General features: G+C 32.8%; 1 long non-coding RNA gene across 1 annotated transcript in view; it reads left to right on the forward strand.

Annotated features, from left to right (window-relative positions):
- Positions 1 to 3508: 3508 nt before the first annotated feature.
- LOC108739417 overlaps positions 3509 to 17687 on the forward strand; it is a 196251-nt gene continuing 182072 nt past the window's right edge. Inside the window, exon 1 of the long non-coding RNA XR_001938152.1 lies at positions 3509 to 3674. This is a non-coding gene — a long non-coding RNA (uncharacterized LOC108739417). The remainder of the gene's footprint in view (positions 3675 to 17687) is intronic.

The following is a 17687-nucleotide window of genomic DNA, read 5'->3' on the forward strand; positions in this document are numbered from 1 at the left end:
TATGAACGACTTAATATAAGAATAACATGATTTTCGTCACATTTTCATCTTTTTATTGTATCCAAGCATTTTTGATATTGAAAACATCAGAAGAATTTTTCAACAAGGTTTTCCGATGAGTAATTTAATTTACTACAGAAAAACATTCCCGTAATAAGCCCCTAACCTGCATAAGTTTTGAGTTATCGTGAAAAAATAAAAAGGTGAACTTTTTCTATTCGATCGCACTCTAATAGCAGTTTGTGATTGTATCATTTTTAAGTGCCGAACTGACATATTTAACAATAAAAACACTTGGACGCAATTGTTCCTTACTAAAACTACTATATTTAAGTAATGAGTAGTTAGCCGAAAAAATTGTCCAGTTTATTGAATCCTTTGACTATTAAAACATGCACAGCCAAAAGTTTATATTTTTTAACAGTAGATAATTAAAATGCAATATCAAATATTCTGTATTAAAAAAGTTAATGCAATATCAATCAATTATAAATACATTCATTATTCCTAAAGTCGTAGACACATCATAAAATTTATGAATGAATTTTTTACGGTCGTTAGTATAGTAAATTGACAATTGTATTAAGTATTCACATCAATTATATATCGATAAAATCTGTGTTTTATGGTTATATTATAACTTATAACAATGGGCATCGTTCACAATGTTTCACACATTTTGCGATTTTTGCGCTCGATTGTGATTTTGTCGCTGCTTCGTAATTTCACTAACTTTTTATCATTAAAACCTTCCCTTTATATTACATCTGCTTTGCATGCATTTATTTTTATTTTTTATTTACGCTGATTGAATTTGTTTTACTGGACCTTATACACCTAGACGTTTTGCGTATATTTTCTGATATTTATAGTGAACGTATCTATTTTTTTTCGATTTAACTTATGTTGCGTCCCTATGTGTTATATTTTGTATTTTAAGTGTAATAGCACAACCCCCCCCACCCCTTGCAACCAGTGCGATATTACGATGTGTTTTGTACAAACGCCAGTGATTTAATTAAAACTTAAACTATAATAATATAAAATATCTATTTTTTAGAGCGGTTGCATCTTTGTAAATGTAAATAGTTAATTATTGTGTAACAATGTAAATTATTTGTAGCTAGTTGACAGCTTCTATTATTGTTAGTTTTGCGTTTACTGTTATACACAATGCGCAGTGTAAGACTTGATTCAGTGATTTAGATTTAAGTATTTTTTAGTAATCTTGAAACCAATAAATAAATAAATAATTTATTTTTCGTTATGTGATGTATATATTAAGTTTAATTCGACGCCTACTTATTAGGAGATCTGTTTTTTAAAATATGATGTACCACAACCGTGTGAACACAATCATTATAATTTGCTGTTATAATGTTTGTTTGCTTTGTCATCAAACTGCTTGCGCATTTTGAACTATTGTACGAATCAAGAAACAGTTATTTAGGGAATGTTTTGGTTTTTTCAAATTTCTGACGCTTATTAGTTTCGATTCATTCAATCAATAAATTGACGATGATCAAGATGAATATTAATAATAATAATAGGTAAATGTTTGTATCCTAAGGCTTAGGCCGCCTCTCAATTTGTGAGTGTATATGAAAGTCAAATAAACTACATAGTTTATCATAATTTGCATTTTATTAATTTTATTTAGAACTGCGAACCAATAACTCTGATACTTGTTTCATATTAAATTGTCGAGTGCCTACCGGTGGATTGCCGATCCAGACTGCTTATGACGAACACGTAAGTTAAAAGAATTTATTATTGTAATTTAAAGTATTTTATTTTGTACTTACTACATGCAATCTTAATATCAAAGATAATTCATAAATAGGTAAAAAAGACGTACTGGAACTTCCCTGTAAGGGCCACAGAGATGAAGGTAGGTTCCTTACGGTGATGACCAACGAGAGTGAAGAAAATTAAATTATCAAAAATAATTTATTTTTTATCTACCACACGTCGGATAAAATCATCTTTATAGGTTTCTGTCGCATTGTAACTTCGATCGACTTCGACTCTTTAATAAAAATGATGTGCAAGGTAAGTAAATAAAAATTTATTTTACACATTTTATCCTTTGGTAAAATATCGTGCAGATGTATTTGTTTTTATGTATAGGTAGAAATAGAAATAAGTTATTGACACCCAGCTAACTGAATAACAGCGAGTTTGATATTTATCTTGGGTTCAATGTAACTGAATTCAAAAGAACAATAGTCACAAAGAAAAGGTAAAGTGAAGTCAAGTAGACAAGAAATAAAGTAATTTGTTTAGTTGTTGTCAAACCAAGGTTGGTTTTGCGAAAAAAAAAAGTACTGTATGGGTAAATAAATCATTTCAATATTAGTGAGTATCTAGGGAATCAAATAAGTAGAATTTTAAAACCAAACATTTTAATGTGAAATTTAATTTTTTCAAAATATTCATTGCCTTAGTATTAATGTAATTGGAATAAGAGCATTGAAAGATTTCTAGCGTAATGCTTCATTCAAGGAAGATTTCTCTGGAAAAGAATAGACTTCAACTTCAAATTTTAGGAATTTTGATTGGTCTCAAAATTGTTATTTAGCTTCCTTCACTATTATATTTCATATCGCAAGTTAACTAACTAACTAACTAACTAACTACTACTATAGAATGAAAAATGGTCGTCGCGTTGTTCTTTATCTCCATTTTTTATACAGAAAACAATGAAAAAGATAAGAAACTATTTTATATTTTGGTATATTTGTTATGTACTTTCGACTCGATCAATTGTTACAATCCTCGCGTACTTTCTAACAACCCTCATGCTCTCTAAATTACGTGTACTCTTTTGTTATCTTCTTCTATTATACGTATGTCTATATTTTCCGTCTATTTACAAAGATGCATCCTTATTCACTCCATCCCCTTCTTAATCCGGACCTGCTTCAAGTTTTTATAGCGACGAATCACATGATCAGTGCATAACAAACATTACACTGTCTACAAATCACACCTTTGACTTTTGCTTCGACTAATACAAATTGTCAAAAAAGTCACAATATCAGTTCTAAATACGTCAACGTTCTCAATGTTTTCTGACCTTTTATAATACATTTTGATNTTATCTATCTAACTACGGAACTAAAGCATTTTTTCGTTCCAAGTTTAAGCTATCTATGAGCTTTCCGATTTAAATTCCACTACTCGTTCTTTTCTACTAACTACTTACACTTCATAAATTAATTATTATTGCATCATCTTGAGCATACTTCAAATGTTCGTCCCTTGTTTTTTCTTTTAGAACTTCATAAATGCTCCAGTTATCATCTGAATGTTTAGTATTTTATGAACAATTAGAAATCTTTTTTCTGCTCGCCAGTCATAGGCAATTAATCGTTAGTTTTGTAAACATCTCTGTAAGATGGCACAATAGCTCAGCAATTCTTATCAAAGTGAAAGGGATAAATTTACGGAGTTGAGTAATTCGGTATCGTCAGTGTTGAGACTGTCCTTGAGAGAATCGCGCATATCTATTTGATTAGAAAGCATGCTTGGACTTGAAACCAGTCAGTAAGTCAGCATGGTAGTGAGTTATTTCAGATTTGTTCGGATTGTGTGTTGCGAATTACGATTGTATTTGTGATGGAATAGTTACATTATGGTGGATATTTTGTAAAGATGATGCTCTAATTAAGGTAAAGGTATATTTATAACAAAAAAATGGAATAAAGCGCTTATAGTTTGATTCTTCATTGTAGGTAGGTTGTGATCGCCATTCTCATCATTGTACTGTATGTATCTGTCTTTGTTAATACTGCTGCCTGATTCTCTCGGTCTCACTTCCACCAACTACATCTTATTATAGGACTTCTTAGTGGATCCAGGCTATCAGGCAAGATTATTATTTGGTATTTGTTTTATTTTAAACAATTTGTAGTTCATAACCTCAAAGTAGTTCAAACTTCGATTGGCACATTTACAAATTTTTACTTACATGTATTTACATTTTGGTTTGTTGCGTATGCGTAGGTATTGAAAATATTAAACTTTTAACGACTACGTACAGTAAATTATTGCGTGCTGTAAAATCATTGGAGCAATAGTTGTAAAAATTACTATGGTACTTCCTCATTGTTTAAGTAATATGTACTTAGTGATTTTGATGTTTTACTTTGACATTGAAATTATTTTTATAAATGTGTTTTACTGCTCTTTCGTGGTTTTTGAGCTTACACTGGGGGATTAAAAGGATTCTTCTACTTCACGTGACGCTGTTAAGTTCACTTAAATATTATTAATTACCTATGCAAGTGCATAAATTATTCAGGTGGATGATAAAAAGGTAAAATGAAAAGAAAGTTAACAGAATAAAATTTGGGCGTCTTGGGTCGTCCGCAAATCTGTACAAGGTATCATTACCATATTTGTGTTTATGTTGGGAATTAATACTCTTTTGTACCATGAGCAAACACATCCGCAATAGATCTCATTTTCGAATTGTAGAAAAAGTTTTATTAATTATATATCGGTATCTACATGTATGTCTTCAAAATCGATTTCATTTTAATCTTTTTATAACACCATATATGAACTTCATAAATAGTATTTTCTCTTTCATAATAACACCGTATTTGTAAAAACAATTACTTTTAAGATTGAACCAGTAAGATATAATAAAAACAAATAATAAAAGTAAGGAAAGCCCGTAACATGTCATCAGAAAGGCGTTTTTTAAGAGAGGATATCAATAAATCCAAATATGGAAAAGGAGAACTTCTGCCGAAATTCCTTCGAAATGATTTGTTCTCTTCTGGGAATATATCTTATCACTTCAGACTTGCTAGAGTATTTGAAATTAACTATTTATTCTATTGAATATTACTAGTCATATGACTCAATTTTTTAAAAAAAAGTATTAGACCTATTCTTAATCAATAATTATACAAATAATTCTTTTACGTAAAATATTACAGTTTAGTATTATTTACTTACTGCAATGTTATTTGTTTATAATTATACATTTTCCTATGTATTAAAAAAAATTTTTTGCTCATTGATTATAATAAAAATAAAAGATAAAGGGAGGTATAACTGTTCGTTGTTTAAATAAGTAATTGGAGACGATTGACGTTCTTGCTATAGTTTATAAATTTTGCCTATTATTATAAATCTAACCAAACGAATCTTGGGTCAATTTTATTCTATCGGATATTAGAAGTTTTAGGCTCTATAAGCAGGAAGTATAATGGATGGTGTAATATATGTAAATAAAATAGACGACTTAGGTGTAGCTTCTCTTAGAAATATTTATTAGTAATAATAGGCCAATTTTTTAGTTGTTTTAGTTACTAAAATACACATATATTACTGTTTATAATTTAAGAACTATGATTTTCATGAGTTAGAGCTTTGTTATCTTTTGAATGACATTTTACTCGACTCTACTCGAAACTTTTAAATTTTCTTTTTTCTTCCAACTCTTTAAATCACTCTTTTCGCAAAATTCGTTGTAGTGCACCCTATATAAAACTCAAATTATACTCCACACGTTTATCAAATTATGCGTTTTCGTTCATATGCCACTTAAAAAGAGAAAATGCTGACAAACAAATGAGTAATTTCTATGTTCGGTGAACATTTTGCCGTACCTGTATACATATAGAGATTTACATTTCTCTGTTTCTTGACGTTATTTTTTGAAAGGTTATAACAACTGAATATTACGTACGTACAACGTGTAATTTGCATTTGTTACAATGGAACCAGCATTCTTACAAATGTGGTAAACAATTTGAGATCGTCCCAGATCACTTTGTAACACGAATCTATGGAAGCATTATTTAATAAATAAAACTCGAAATTTCAATTTTCTTTTGAAACACGATCACAAATTGAATTCGTCTACACGTGGATATCTTTCTATATCGACAATCTAGAAGACAAATTCTTTTGCGACGCAGTAAAGGAATATATATTCAGATTGAGAGCAAATTTCCGATAAAATTTGGAACCTGTTCCGAGAGATAGGCCCAGATATCAAGTAAATTACGAAATACGACACAAACACACATGTACACATATAAATAGAACGCAGCTTCTGTTTGTTTTTTTTAAGAAAACTGAATAAAAATTAATAATTATGCTAAATTTTGAAACTATATTACATCTATTACAATTCAACGGCAAAATGTACATTATGTAAACAGTAATCCTTACAACGGGTATCTAACCAAGTCTCTACAGTTGTATGTTGGAGTTTTTGTAAATACTGTCTAAAAGTGCCCTTGCTTTCGGAGAATTTGGTTCAAGTTAAGTGATGCCAGTGACTATTGTAACATTTAAGAAACATAAAGTAATAGTCACAATATCGTCAGTCCTTAAGGTTACTCAGCACGCATTTCCACTCTTTACTATTCTAAGTCAACATTGATTTCCCGAAAACTAGAACTGGTTGGACACGCACCTCCACTTCTTCCTATCCTCAGCTAATCTTCGCATTTCCCTAAAACTAGATCCCACATCCTTAACTATTTGTAAACAGTAATCTAATCTAGGTATACCTCTACTCCTCTTAACTCCTGTTTCTGCCTTTAAAATGTTTCTAACTAAGCCTTCATGACAGAATATGTCCTACCAACCTATCTAGAACGTACCACATCCTAAACTATTTGTTCACTGTAATCTAATCCAGGTCTACCTTTACTTCTCTTAACTCCTGTTTCTGCTTTTCATATGTCTCACTAGGTCTTCATATCACTGAAGATGTCCTACTGTTGTCCTATCTGTCGTTTCTCTTATTGACTTCCACAGCACTACAGATGTACGTAGGTACTGTTTCTGCTACCTACATGAATTATTCCATTTTTGGAAAGCCAAACCTTCGATCACGACCTTATTAAATATGATCCATTGTTGTGGATCCATCCATATAATTAAGGATTAGTTAATAATTTATTTTTACGGCTTTTGCAGCCCTTTGTATTCGGATCATTCATTTTGCTCGGCATGCAAATATCTAAAAATGTAATTTTTAATCACATCGCAGCAAACAATAATTAAATACATAAACAATAAGCTATTCCATTGCATGTTTTGACGAAATAGTACTAGTTTCTGTCACTAGGTATCTCGCGAAATCAGTTCAATCATAATTTAATTGTAATAAAATTCATTGTCTCAGTTGTTAAAAACACATTAATTCAAAGTTGATTAATTTATCATCATCATAAGGTCATCAGTCCTAAGACTGGTTGGACACGTACCTCCACTCTTTCCTATCCTGAGCTAAACTTCGCCTTTCCCTTAAACTAGAACAGCCCACATCCTTAACTATTTGCGAATAGTAATCTAATCTAGGTCTACCTCTACCCCTCCTAACTCCTGTTTCTGCCTCTAATATGTCTCTGACTAGACCTTCATGCCTGAGAAGGTGTCCTACCAACCTATCTCGCCTATTTTTTATTGACTTCCATAGAGTCCTCTGTTCTCCTATTCTTTCCAATACCTCTTCATTTCTAACCTTTTCTACCCACGATATCCTCATCATCAGCCTATAACACCACATTTCGAAGCTTCTAACCTTTTCTTTTCCGCCGCTCCCACTGTCCATGTTTCACACCCGTACAACGTCGTGCTCCAACCATACACCTTTAACAACCTTTTTCGAATTTCTAAATTAACCGTTCGCGAGCATAGAAGTGACTTCTTTTTATTAAAGACGACACGATCCTGCGCTATCCTCTGCTGATTAATTTATAATAATGAAATATTAAAAAAAGATAGAAGCAGTTGAGATGTACTCTTATAGAAATGAGCAGGTATCAGAAAGAATATATGAGGACAAAGAGCGCTCTGGAAGTTAATAAGAGAAGCAGAAACAAGAGTAAAGAGAAGCAGGGGAAGACAGGTTAAATTACTGCATAATACCTTTAGAATTACCAGGTAATGAGGTTAATAAAATAAATTGTACAATTTTTGATTCTGAGTAAGCAAGTATGGTGAGATTCGCGTGTAGGGAGGCAGAACCAAGCTTGGTCCAAGATTTTCCAATACTGTACCAAGCATGGCAAAAGCCTAGTTTGACACTTCCGTTCAAGCCTGATTGACAAGCGTGGTCCGCAATTGAGTAACCAATACCAATACCAATTATTACACTTTGTTGGGATGAGGTAAGGGCTCACATAATTCAAAGACAGTTAACAAGTTTTCCAAGATAGGTTAAGATAGTTCCAAACTAACGTGTTCGATATACATAGTCCACCTTGTGAACTAACGTGTACAGTATATGTAAGCGCAATACAAAATTCAAAAGCAAATTAAACGTTTACACATTCTTAATCCGGCTCGAAGGACCACACGTGTTTTTAATGCTGCGATGTCAATTTTCTACAAAATTATTGATTTTTATGGCAGCAATATCTATTGATGAAGTTGGATAATGAAACACTTCACTTCTATTTTGTTCTACTGAAGTATAATTTTCATTTATCAAAGTAAAATATGTTAGTTATTTTCTGTTGCCAATAATAAACATAATTTGATATATTTTATAACTTGGTTCAAGTTTGGTACAGTAGTGGATTTTCACTAATCTTCGTAGTTATAATAGTAGAAGTACAAGTTAGTGAATATTAACTGAACTAAATAATTTAATTGAATCATTGAAATTAGTGAAAAGTACGCAAATATGTGTTGAAATGAAAAAAGCATACCTAATTTCAGCCCAGAACAGAATCTAGACTCGTTAGTGTGGCAATTCAATAAATGAATCAAATAGTGACTTAAAAAAGTATCAGAACATTAATGAGTAAAATATATATGTTTTAAATTGCAATACCTTTCTTACCCTCAAATGAGGCCATGAATAATGCCAGTACAGTTTTCAATAATTAAAAATACGCTGGAATCGTTTATATAAGTTTCACATTATTTAAATAACTGATTACATCAGTACAAACAAACGGATAAATTGATTAAAAATGCTGATTTCACAGTGATCGCTGCTTTTTCAGTTAAAATATCACTAATTTACTTGAATAATCAGTAATTTCATTGGGAAAATACGTAATTTTTCCACTGTTTTACTTTTAAAGGGTAGCTCGTTTCAAATATTGATAAATCAGTGCTATTCGTCTATTTAAAATTATCTTATTTTTATTCCAATACAATGTAGTTTTTATAAACATTGGGCGAAATGAACTGGAATAGTAAAAAATCTGGATGTAGGTGGTTGAAAGTGCGGAACTTCACATTTCGCCAGTATCAGTATTCTGTATAGAGGATCTTTACATAATGACATCGATTGCGTCTAAGGCGGCATTGGCAGAGCGGACGACAGCGCCAACTCCTCCGAGGCTCTTTTCAATTTTCAATATTTCCCTACGAGCTCTTGATGTTTTATTCATTGCACTCAGCGCCATCTTGAGAGTCTCAATCAGACAATCTTATTGGAATGCATGTGTAGATTCGGTAGTGACGCATCTTATTCTCTCTCTCGCGGCTTCGCGTAAACATCCTCTCATCAGATAGCATCTCATGGCAAACCTAGACGGTTCGAAACCCTTTTACGTGCCTTCGGTATTTCTCTAATTTGAAATGATGCCCCTTCGTGCGAGAAAATTCCCTCATTCTCTCTATTTCCGACGATATATTGTGCTGTTATTTATCACACAAATTTTTACTGACAATGCCTCATCCATGTCTTTTCAGTATTCCTAGAAAAATATTATTTTGTAAATGTTGTCACAGTTTTACTAGGGCAAGTAAGAAACAGAATAGCTGAGATGGAGATGTATTGATTTAAAAGGAATCTTAATTAAATAACTGATCAGTTTGAAGAAGTTAGAACCACCAGTTAATGAATCAGTCAAACAATTTGTTTGACTCAGTTACATAGAACCTATAAATTCATATTTAGGGCACGAGTACAAAGTTGGTACATCAAAATTATTTAATTATAACTGCAAGCTCACATCTACTTACTTATTGTGTTAGTAGGTCAATTAGCAACTCTTTAAATCGGTATTTATAATGAATCATAACGGCAATCAAGACAAGAAGTCGAGAGTCGCGAGTTGAATCCAAGATTACGAAGATGCACTTACCCTGCGATAGTTCCTTGCCATTTCTACAATTATTAATAAGGTAGGCTAATCCACTTTCAATATTAGATTAAAGTAGTTATATCCCATTTCTAAACATATAAATTCGCTTACAATGCTAGAGGTGCTAAAGAAATAAATACAAAAATTTGCTTTATTGTGACAACTCCCTAATGGTTATGCGTAAAGGATATTCATTTTCAAAGTATTCTAACTTCCGGACGTCTCCATTTATATCTCGTTTGTTGCATTGATTTTCCCACTTCTGTCATCAAAGTTTTCGTCTATTTTGATGCCTGAAAGTTTTGATTTTTGTTTCTGATGGTAAAACAATATCGTCGCAGCTTATATCTTAATAAAGTTCAAATGTATTGTTTCAGGAAAAAGTGTAGTGTAGGTACCTACAATTTATATAAAATACTGTACCTACTTAAAAAAAAGTGTTATAAAACGGTTTCAAATCTTTCCTGTGCTGTCTTTTATCGAAAAAAGTTTCATGGATTTCTAGAAATTTTCCAATGTGTTTTCTCGTGTTTTTCTTCGAATTTGGGTGTTTCTTTTGCCTCCCAAGGCACATTACCTTCGATGAATACGGAACAGTTGGTAGGACAATATGTGAAGATAATATGAGACTAAAAGGTACGAAATGAGATAAGAATGTAAAAGAATGGGATAAATAATGAAAAACTTGAGGTTAGGACATATAGGTTGGACTCTACTCTCACACAAAGGTCTGATGAAGGCCACAAAAGGTTGTCGCGGTTCTAGAAGAGAATTATGTTTAGACATAATTTTGTGGGGGCCTTGAATACCGGCTCCAAAATGCCCTTATGTAAATCTACAGGCCCCCAGATGAAACAGCTTATTTACTGGACTTCCGTGGGATTACTTCTATTCATAAGTAGGTAGATTACTTTCTAGATGGAATGATTCTATGAAAATAGAAATATGTCGCCCTTTTTTAGTAAAATCGATTAAGAGTTTTTAAATCAAAAATTTCGATTTTGTCAATGTTTGCTATGTTGTTTGTCTTTAAAGATTGAAGATTGATTCAGTCGTGATTTGATCTAAACAGATATTTTGGATTTCAATTTTGTTATCTTCTAAATTTTAGATACATACATCGAAAGATAAAGAGTACAGGTGGGGTAAACGTTTGTTATGATGTAGTAAGAAAATTTTCTGGGTATCTAATTAGAAATTTATCGATTACTGTTATGCGTGAATGTGTGTGAAAAGCGAAACTATTACGCATTCTCTAAATAATTCTCCGCGGCAACAAGAGCAACGTAATGAATGCTTGTGGTACATTTCGGTTACATTTATTATTGTCGATGACAGTGACGTGAACCATTGCAATAGGAGACCGTTTCATTCGTTTGTTCGTTTGTGTGTTCGTGTGTATGTATGTGTGTGTGTGTGTGTGTGTGTCGCAATTTAGTTCGTTTAGCAAAGCGAAAATAATGGCCACAATTTTCTTTTTCTAATCCCAGCTTGGGATTGTGACCACATGTCCGTTCAATAAATCTTGATGAAAATAAATCAGAAGGACGGATTTCGCTAAATTACGTCTAAAATATGGTGCAAAGAGGTAAAATGACAATATTTGCCGCCGGAAGGGAACAAATTAAAAACGTGCTTAGTTGACGAGCCGCGTTCGTCGTGGCCTGTCCCGTTCGACGAGAAATCGATTTTGTTTAACTTACTGTCGAACATAATTGAAGTAATTTGCGATCCGTAGTCGAACACTGCTTGGGGGGAAAAGCGAAATTATTGGAAGATCGGAAATTTGTTGGATTATAATAGATTCATTTGACCAACGAAATTAATGGAAATACAAGTATAAACTGACGGTTTAACAATGTGACAATAAAACCGAGGTTCCAATAATTCTTGTCATTAGAACCTAACCATTATTATATTGTAAAGAAGAATTGAGAGAGATTTGAGGAAACGGAATTTAAAAAATACCCTTTGGAATCACTTATATGGGATATTACTGGGATGATCAGAATTATCAATGTCCGCATTAAATTGTCTAACTTACTGTCGAACATAATTGAAGTAATTTGCGATCCGTAGTCGAACACTGCTTGGGGGGAAAAGCGAAATTATTGGAAGATCGGAAATTTGTTGGATTATAATAGATTCATTTGACCAACGAAATTAATGGAAATACAAGTATAAACTGATGGTTTAACAATGTGACAATAAAACCGAGGTTCCAATAATTCTTGCTATTAGAACCTAATCATCATTATATTGTAGGGAAGAATTGAGGGACATTTGAGGAAACGCAATTTAAAATTGTCTGTGAGAATGGACGTATCTTCTTTCTTGTTTCATCTTGAGACTGTAGTCATTTGCTGCGTTTTGGACATGCCCTTGTTAAGTTAGGAAATGCTTCATGAGAAGTACAGATAAAGTGAAAAGAGATAACGGATTAATAGTAAGCGGTGCCACGATTAGAGGTTGCTTATGTACTCAAAAGATCAGGGTCGGCTTTATTGAATTCCTAAGAATGTTGAACTTTCTTTAAAGTCCGATGCTGGTAGCATGCTCAAATTCTGCTTGTGTGCATCTCTGTTTCTGTTACATATTAATTGGTGTAATGTTTTTCCTGTTTCTTGATTAGTGTTCGCTGCAATTCCTACCTGACATCTCTTTTCTATGTGTACGATGTTCCCTACAACGTCTGTCGGGAGTAAAAGTAGGCGTTCTGCCACCCACCGCTCTAGCCTAATTAGTAAGTTGAAATAAAAAAGTAAATGCGACAGTTCTATTGCGAACTGTGTCAATTTTGAACGCTCCAATTATATCTTCATCATCATCATCATAAGGTCCTCAATCACATTTCCCTAACACTATTAGAACATCCCGCATTCTTAACTATTTTTCAACAGTAACCTAATCTAGGTATATCTCGTAACTCCTACACTCCTACTTCCGCTTCAAATATATCTCCAATTACTCTTCATGCCTGAGAAGGTGTCCTGTCCTACCAACCTATCTCACCTATTTATTATTGACTTCCATATTGACATTTTTCTCCTATTCTTTCTAATACCTCTTCATTTCTAACCTTCTCTATCCACGGTATCCTCATCGTTCGCCTGTAACACCTCGTAACGAACGTTTCTAACCTTTTCTTTTCCGTCACACCCACCGTCCATGTTTCGCACCCGTACAGCACCAGTCTCCAATTTTAATGTTTTGCGAATTTTTATACAAAAAAAAGTAAATTGCTAAAATTGAATATTGACATACCCTCAGTTATATTCCAGATTAGAACTCAACAACTCCAACACAGTCGAAAACCGCCTCAATTTCGAATCAACTATTCAAAAATATGAAACGTGAACGAATATTTTTTTTTCGTTAATAATTACGCCATTTTACTTTTAAATTAATGCGATCCGAATTCACCCGAACATTTCTGATCTACGCGAGGTACATATTAAGTTGGTCTAATATCAGCGTTTTCTTGACGAACTTTAAAATACATAAATAAGTCTATTTTATAAATTTTCATTTATTTGCTGCCTTTACTATTCAAACCCCGACCGGGGTCTTGAATTGAATTCGATATTCATGTTTGCTGGACTTGGCTCAGAATTGACTCTTCTCCTTCAGTGAATCTGTCTTAGGAAACGTTACGAAGATGTAGAATTCTTCGCTCTGGTTGTATTAAGATTGAGAAAGCTGGCGAAACGTCTCTCAAACCCGCGTATCAAACCTTCATCAAATAATGCCGCCCCCTTAAATGCGATAACTTTTCCTCCCTTACGTTTCAATTACTTTTTGTTCAATCAATTTGACACCACCCAGAAAAATCAATTATTTATTATTAAAAACGAGATCTTTTGTTTATTTTTTCATGTTAGTTTTCCAGATGTATGCTGCAACTATGCAATTAATCTTATAATACTGTTAAAATACGGTTTTAGCCTTTACATTATCAAAATCAATTTTGTTCGTCACTGGGCATCACATTGTTCGAATTCTATTTTTATGAAATGGAGTAATTACCTTTCATCTATGTTTGTTGTGAGAAAATAAATTTTAATTGAAAGAGTTCTTTCTGGTATTCTCACTTTACACGCCAAATTAATTGCGAGCAAACTATTTTATGTAAATGATAACGATTGTTGTTTTAAATATTTAATAGTCAACACTTAACTTAACTTAGAATTAAAATAAACTAAAATGAATAAAATTAAATGTAATAGTATAAAGTAGGCTCTATGATTGAGCATGAATGTGAATTGATAATTATTGCTATGTTGATACTGATATCGATACTGATTCGATACTGTGTTCGATACTCTCCAAAATGTGTATTATTAATTACTTAAATAGTTTCGCCAGTGGGCGTTAACAATAACATTGAGGGTGCAAGGCGACCCTGTCAGTCAGGTCAATACCCCATTTCAGGTACAGACAAAATACGTGAATTTAAATTTGGAAATTACAGTAATATAGCGAACGTGACTTTACAAAGGAAGAAATGTTACAATAAGATAGTAGAATACATTATAAAATTTATGGTTCAAAAATACTGAGATTACTGTTTGCATTTGATAAATAATATATACCTGAAAATTGTAGCTGTAGAATTGAATTTGTATACAAATAGAAAATAATACTTAAAATTTCCGACAATAATAAAATCAGTATGCAAAATAAAATAAAATCTATAGTATTGTAAAGATGCAACAATCTATTTGATCTGAACCAATGTAATTTATCATTATTTAATTCATATTTTTTATTGCTTTAATAATCGTTAAGGTAATGAATTAGGCGATAATCTCTGTCATGTAACAAATCTATTGAAGCTTGATAGATAATAAAGGTTTAATACAGATACGTACATCTGGTACACATATACATACAAGTAATCTACACAACTGATCCCATTCCACATATGTGATTTTATGAAACTGCTACATTTCAAAATAATTAGTTTTCTTTCTCTTTACTGATTGGCAATGTTTTAAAAAGGGGTGTTTGTGTACTGAACGCGTTATGCATCGTCTGTCACTGGTTTGAACTTCGTCCATTAGGGATATTAAAATATAACGGATGCAAAGGATAGAACGTAAAAAGGGACCACATCGTTCGCTTTTTGAAGAACTAACAGAGTGTAAATAAGCAACGGAAATTATTTTGGTAATGGATTATTTTTTGCAATCATTAATTCTAACTGTAATATTTAAGCGAACAAATCAACGAAATATTACGAGAAATATAAACAAGTGTTTATAAAATATACAAGAGTCTCTTTTTACTACGAAAGGACCCCATTTAAAACTGCTTTCACAAGTTGAAATGACATATTTAAAAAGTAATTCAAAAGCACATGTGGCACCTGAAACTGCATTGCATTTATAACTCGAAAAAAATCACTCAATTTAACCATTTATTTTAGATTTTTAATAATTCTAATATAGATTTGGTTTGAAATCAAAACCACAAGGGGATTAAAAGTTATTTATTTATTAAAAAACAACAGCTAGCGTTTCGCCTAAATTGTCGGACTTTCTCAAGCCTTTGTGTTGGTTTTGGATCATGTAGATACTTTAAAAGTAAAAGTGTGAAACATGGACAGTGGGCGCGGCGGAAAAGAAAAGGTTAGAAGCGGTCGAAATGTGATGTTACAGGCGAATGATGAGGATACCGTTGATAGAGAAGGTTAGAAATGAAGAGATATTAGAAAGAATAGGAGAACAGAGGACTCTATGGAAGTCAATAAGAAATAGGCGAGATAACTTAGTAGGACACCTTCTGAGGCATGAAGGTCTAGTCAGAGATATATTAGAGGCAGAAACGGGAGTTAGGAGGAGTAGAGGTAGAAACGGGAGTTACGAGGAGTAGAGGTAGATTTAGATTAGATTACTGTTCGCAAATGTTAAGGATGTGGGTTGTTCTAGTTTTAAGGAAATGCGAAGATTAGCTCAGGATAGGAAAGAGTGGAGGTACGTGTCCAACCAGTCTTAGGACTGACGACCTTATGGTAATTGTCAATTTTGGACGGTATTATATTTAAACAATATTTTTAGAACTAAACAGACGTTTTCACTTTTCATGCTTGTTTTCAAGAGCCGCAGTCAGCAATGGCAGCAGACATAGCGCGTACTACCTGTTACTACCGCACTAGTGACGTCATGCGCCCTCTCCAAGGTCATAGAAGCGTTTTGAATTTCGGCGGTTTTCAAAATGTCTCGTAATGTCGTATGTGTTTAGGCCAATGCAATTGTTTGCTCGAATAATTTTTATAAAACAGCTATTTATTAATTTTTATTTTCCACGTATTCGATTTTTCTATTTTAATAGATATTGTTGTATTTATCTTTTCACGGTTGTTGACTATGCTTCGTTCATGTTTTTTTTTGTCATTACTACCTTTTCTGCGAACTAAATAATAAGTAGATACAATAGCGCAGCATTTTAAATTACATATAAGTACAATAATTTTTTAATGTGAGGACGTTAATTGTTGTTATTAAACAGGGAATGAATAATTATTGCAATTTGTAAGTCGAATGTTGTGACGACAACAGGAGTCCCGTGGTTAACGAGACCAAAATTTCTTCCGGAAAGAAAAGCCGGTCGTCTCGCCATTGCGGCGCGGCACAACCGACTATTCTCTATCTAACTTATTATTTACTATGAATTAGGACGGCAGGTCGTGATAATTAACGAAATTATAGAACTTCTTCTATATAATTTTTAATCATCGTTCATTAAGGCCCGTTCTTAAGGAAAAGTAGTAAGAAGCATTATAGCAGACAGTAAGTAGGTACCTACTGTTGATTCTAATCTGTAAAACGAAAATCAGTGGCGTAGAACTGTCCCAGAGGCAAAAAATAACAAAATACTGTTCGTTTCAAGAAGTTGGAGATATGGCCCTTCCCTTTATTGGGATGCGCCGTACCGTAATTCGAAATTCAATCATATTTGTCTGCGGAGCTCATTTCTTCCACCGATCATCGAGCGAGAACTAGACAAAAGTGTACAGTACCATTTGCAAAATTATTTAAACTGCCTCATTAAAATTTAAGAATATGCTTTATTGATAAGCATATTTAGCCAAAAATAATAACAAGTGAATTAACTTAACGCTCTACACACCTATAAAACTTTTGCTTTGTTTTCTATTGTTAATTTATATACATTTTGGTTTTAAGAAATTGCTAAACATTTTCGTCTAGTACTGTACAGTTCTAGCCGATCTCCTAAGACCGCCCATCGAGAGCTCTGCTCGTTCAAACTTGTTCCAACTATTTCTGTCTTGCTCACGTCTAGTGTGTATTCTTTCTATCTTCGCGCAGATTTCTTCAAGGTCACAATTCTAACAAATTGAAATAGACTGTAGGGATTTGAGATAATTATTTGTTATACATTTATTAACAGCCGCTTTGTTAATTTACTGTGTAAGTACCTGTACGATAAATTATATAATATGAAATATTCTCAATTTTTACCCACTACACACTTCCTCAAATTAATGAGGAAAAATTTTTGCTGTTGTCACACCCTCGCCGGGAATCGAACCCGAGCTCTTTGGCTTTACGCGCCAATGCTTTGACCACTAAGACATTCATG

The sequence above is a fragment of the Agrilus planipennis genome, unplaced genomic scaffold (genome assembly GCF_000699045.2).
Source record: "Agrilus planipennis isolate EAB-ADULT unplaced genomic scaffold, Apla_2.0 scaffold169, whole genome shotgun sequence".
Taxonomy (NCBI): domain Eukaryota; kingdom Metazoa; phylum Arthropoda; class Insecta; order Coleoptera; family Buprestidae; genus Agrilus; species Agrilus planipennis.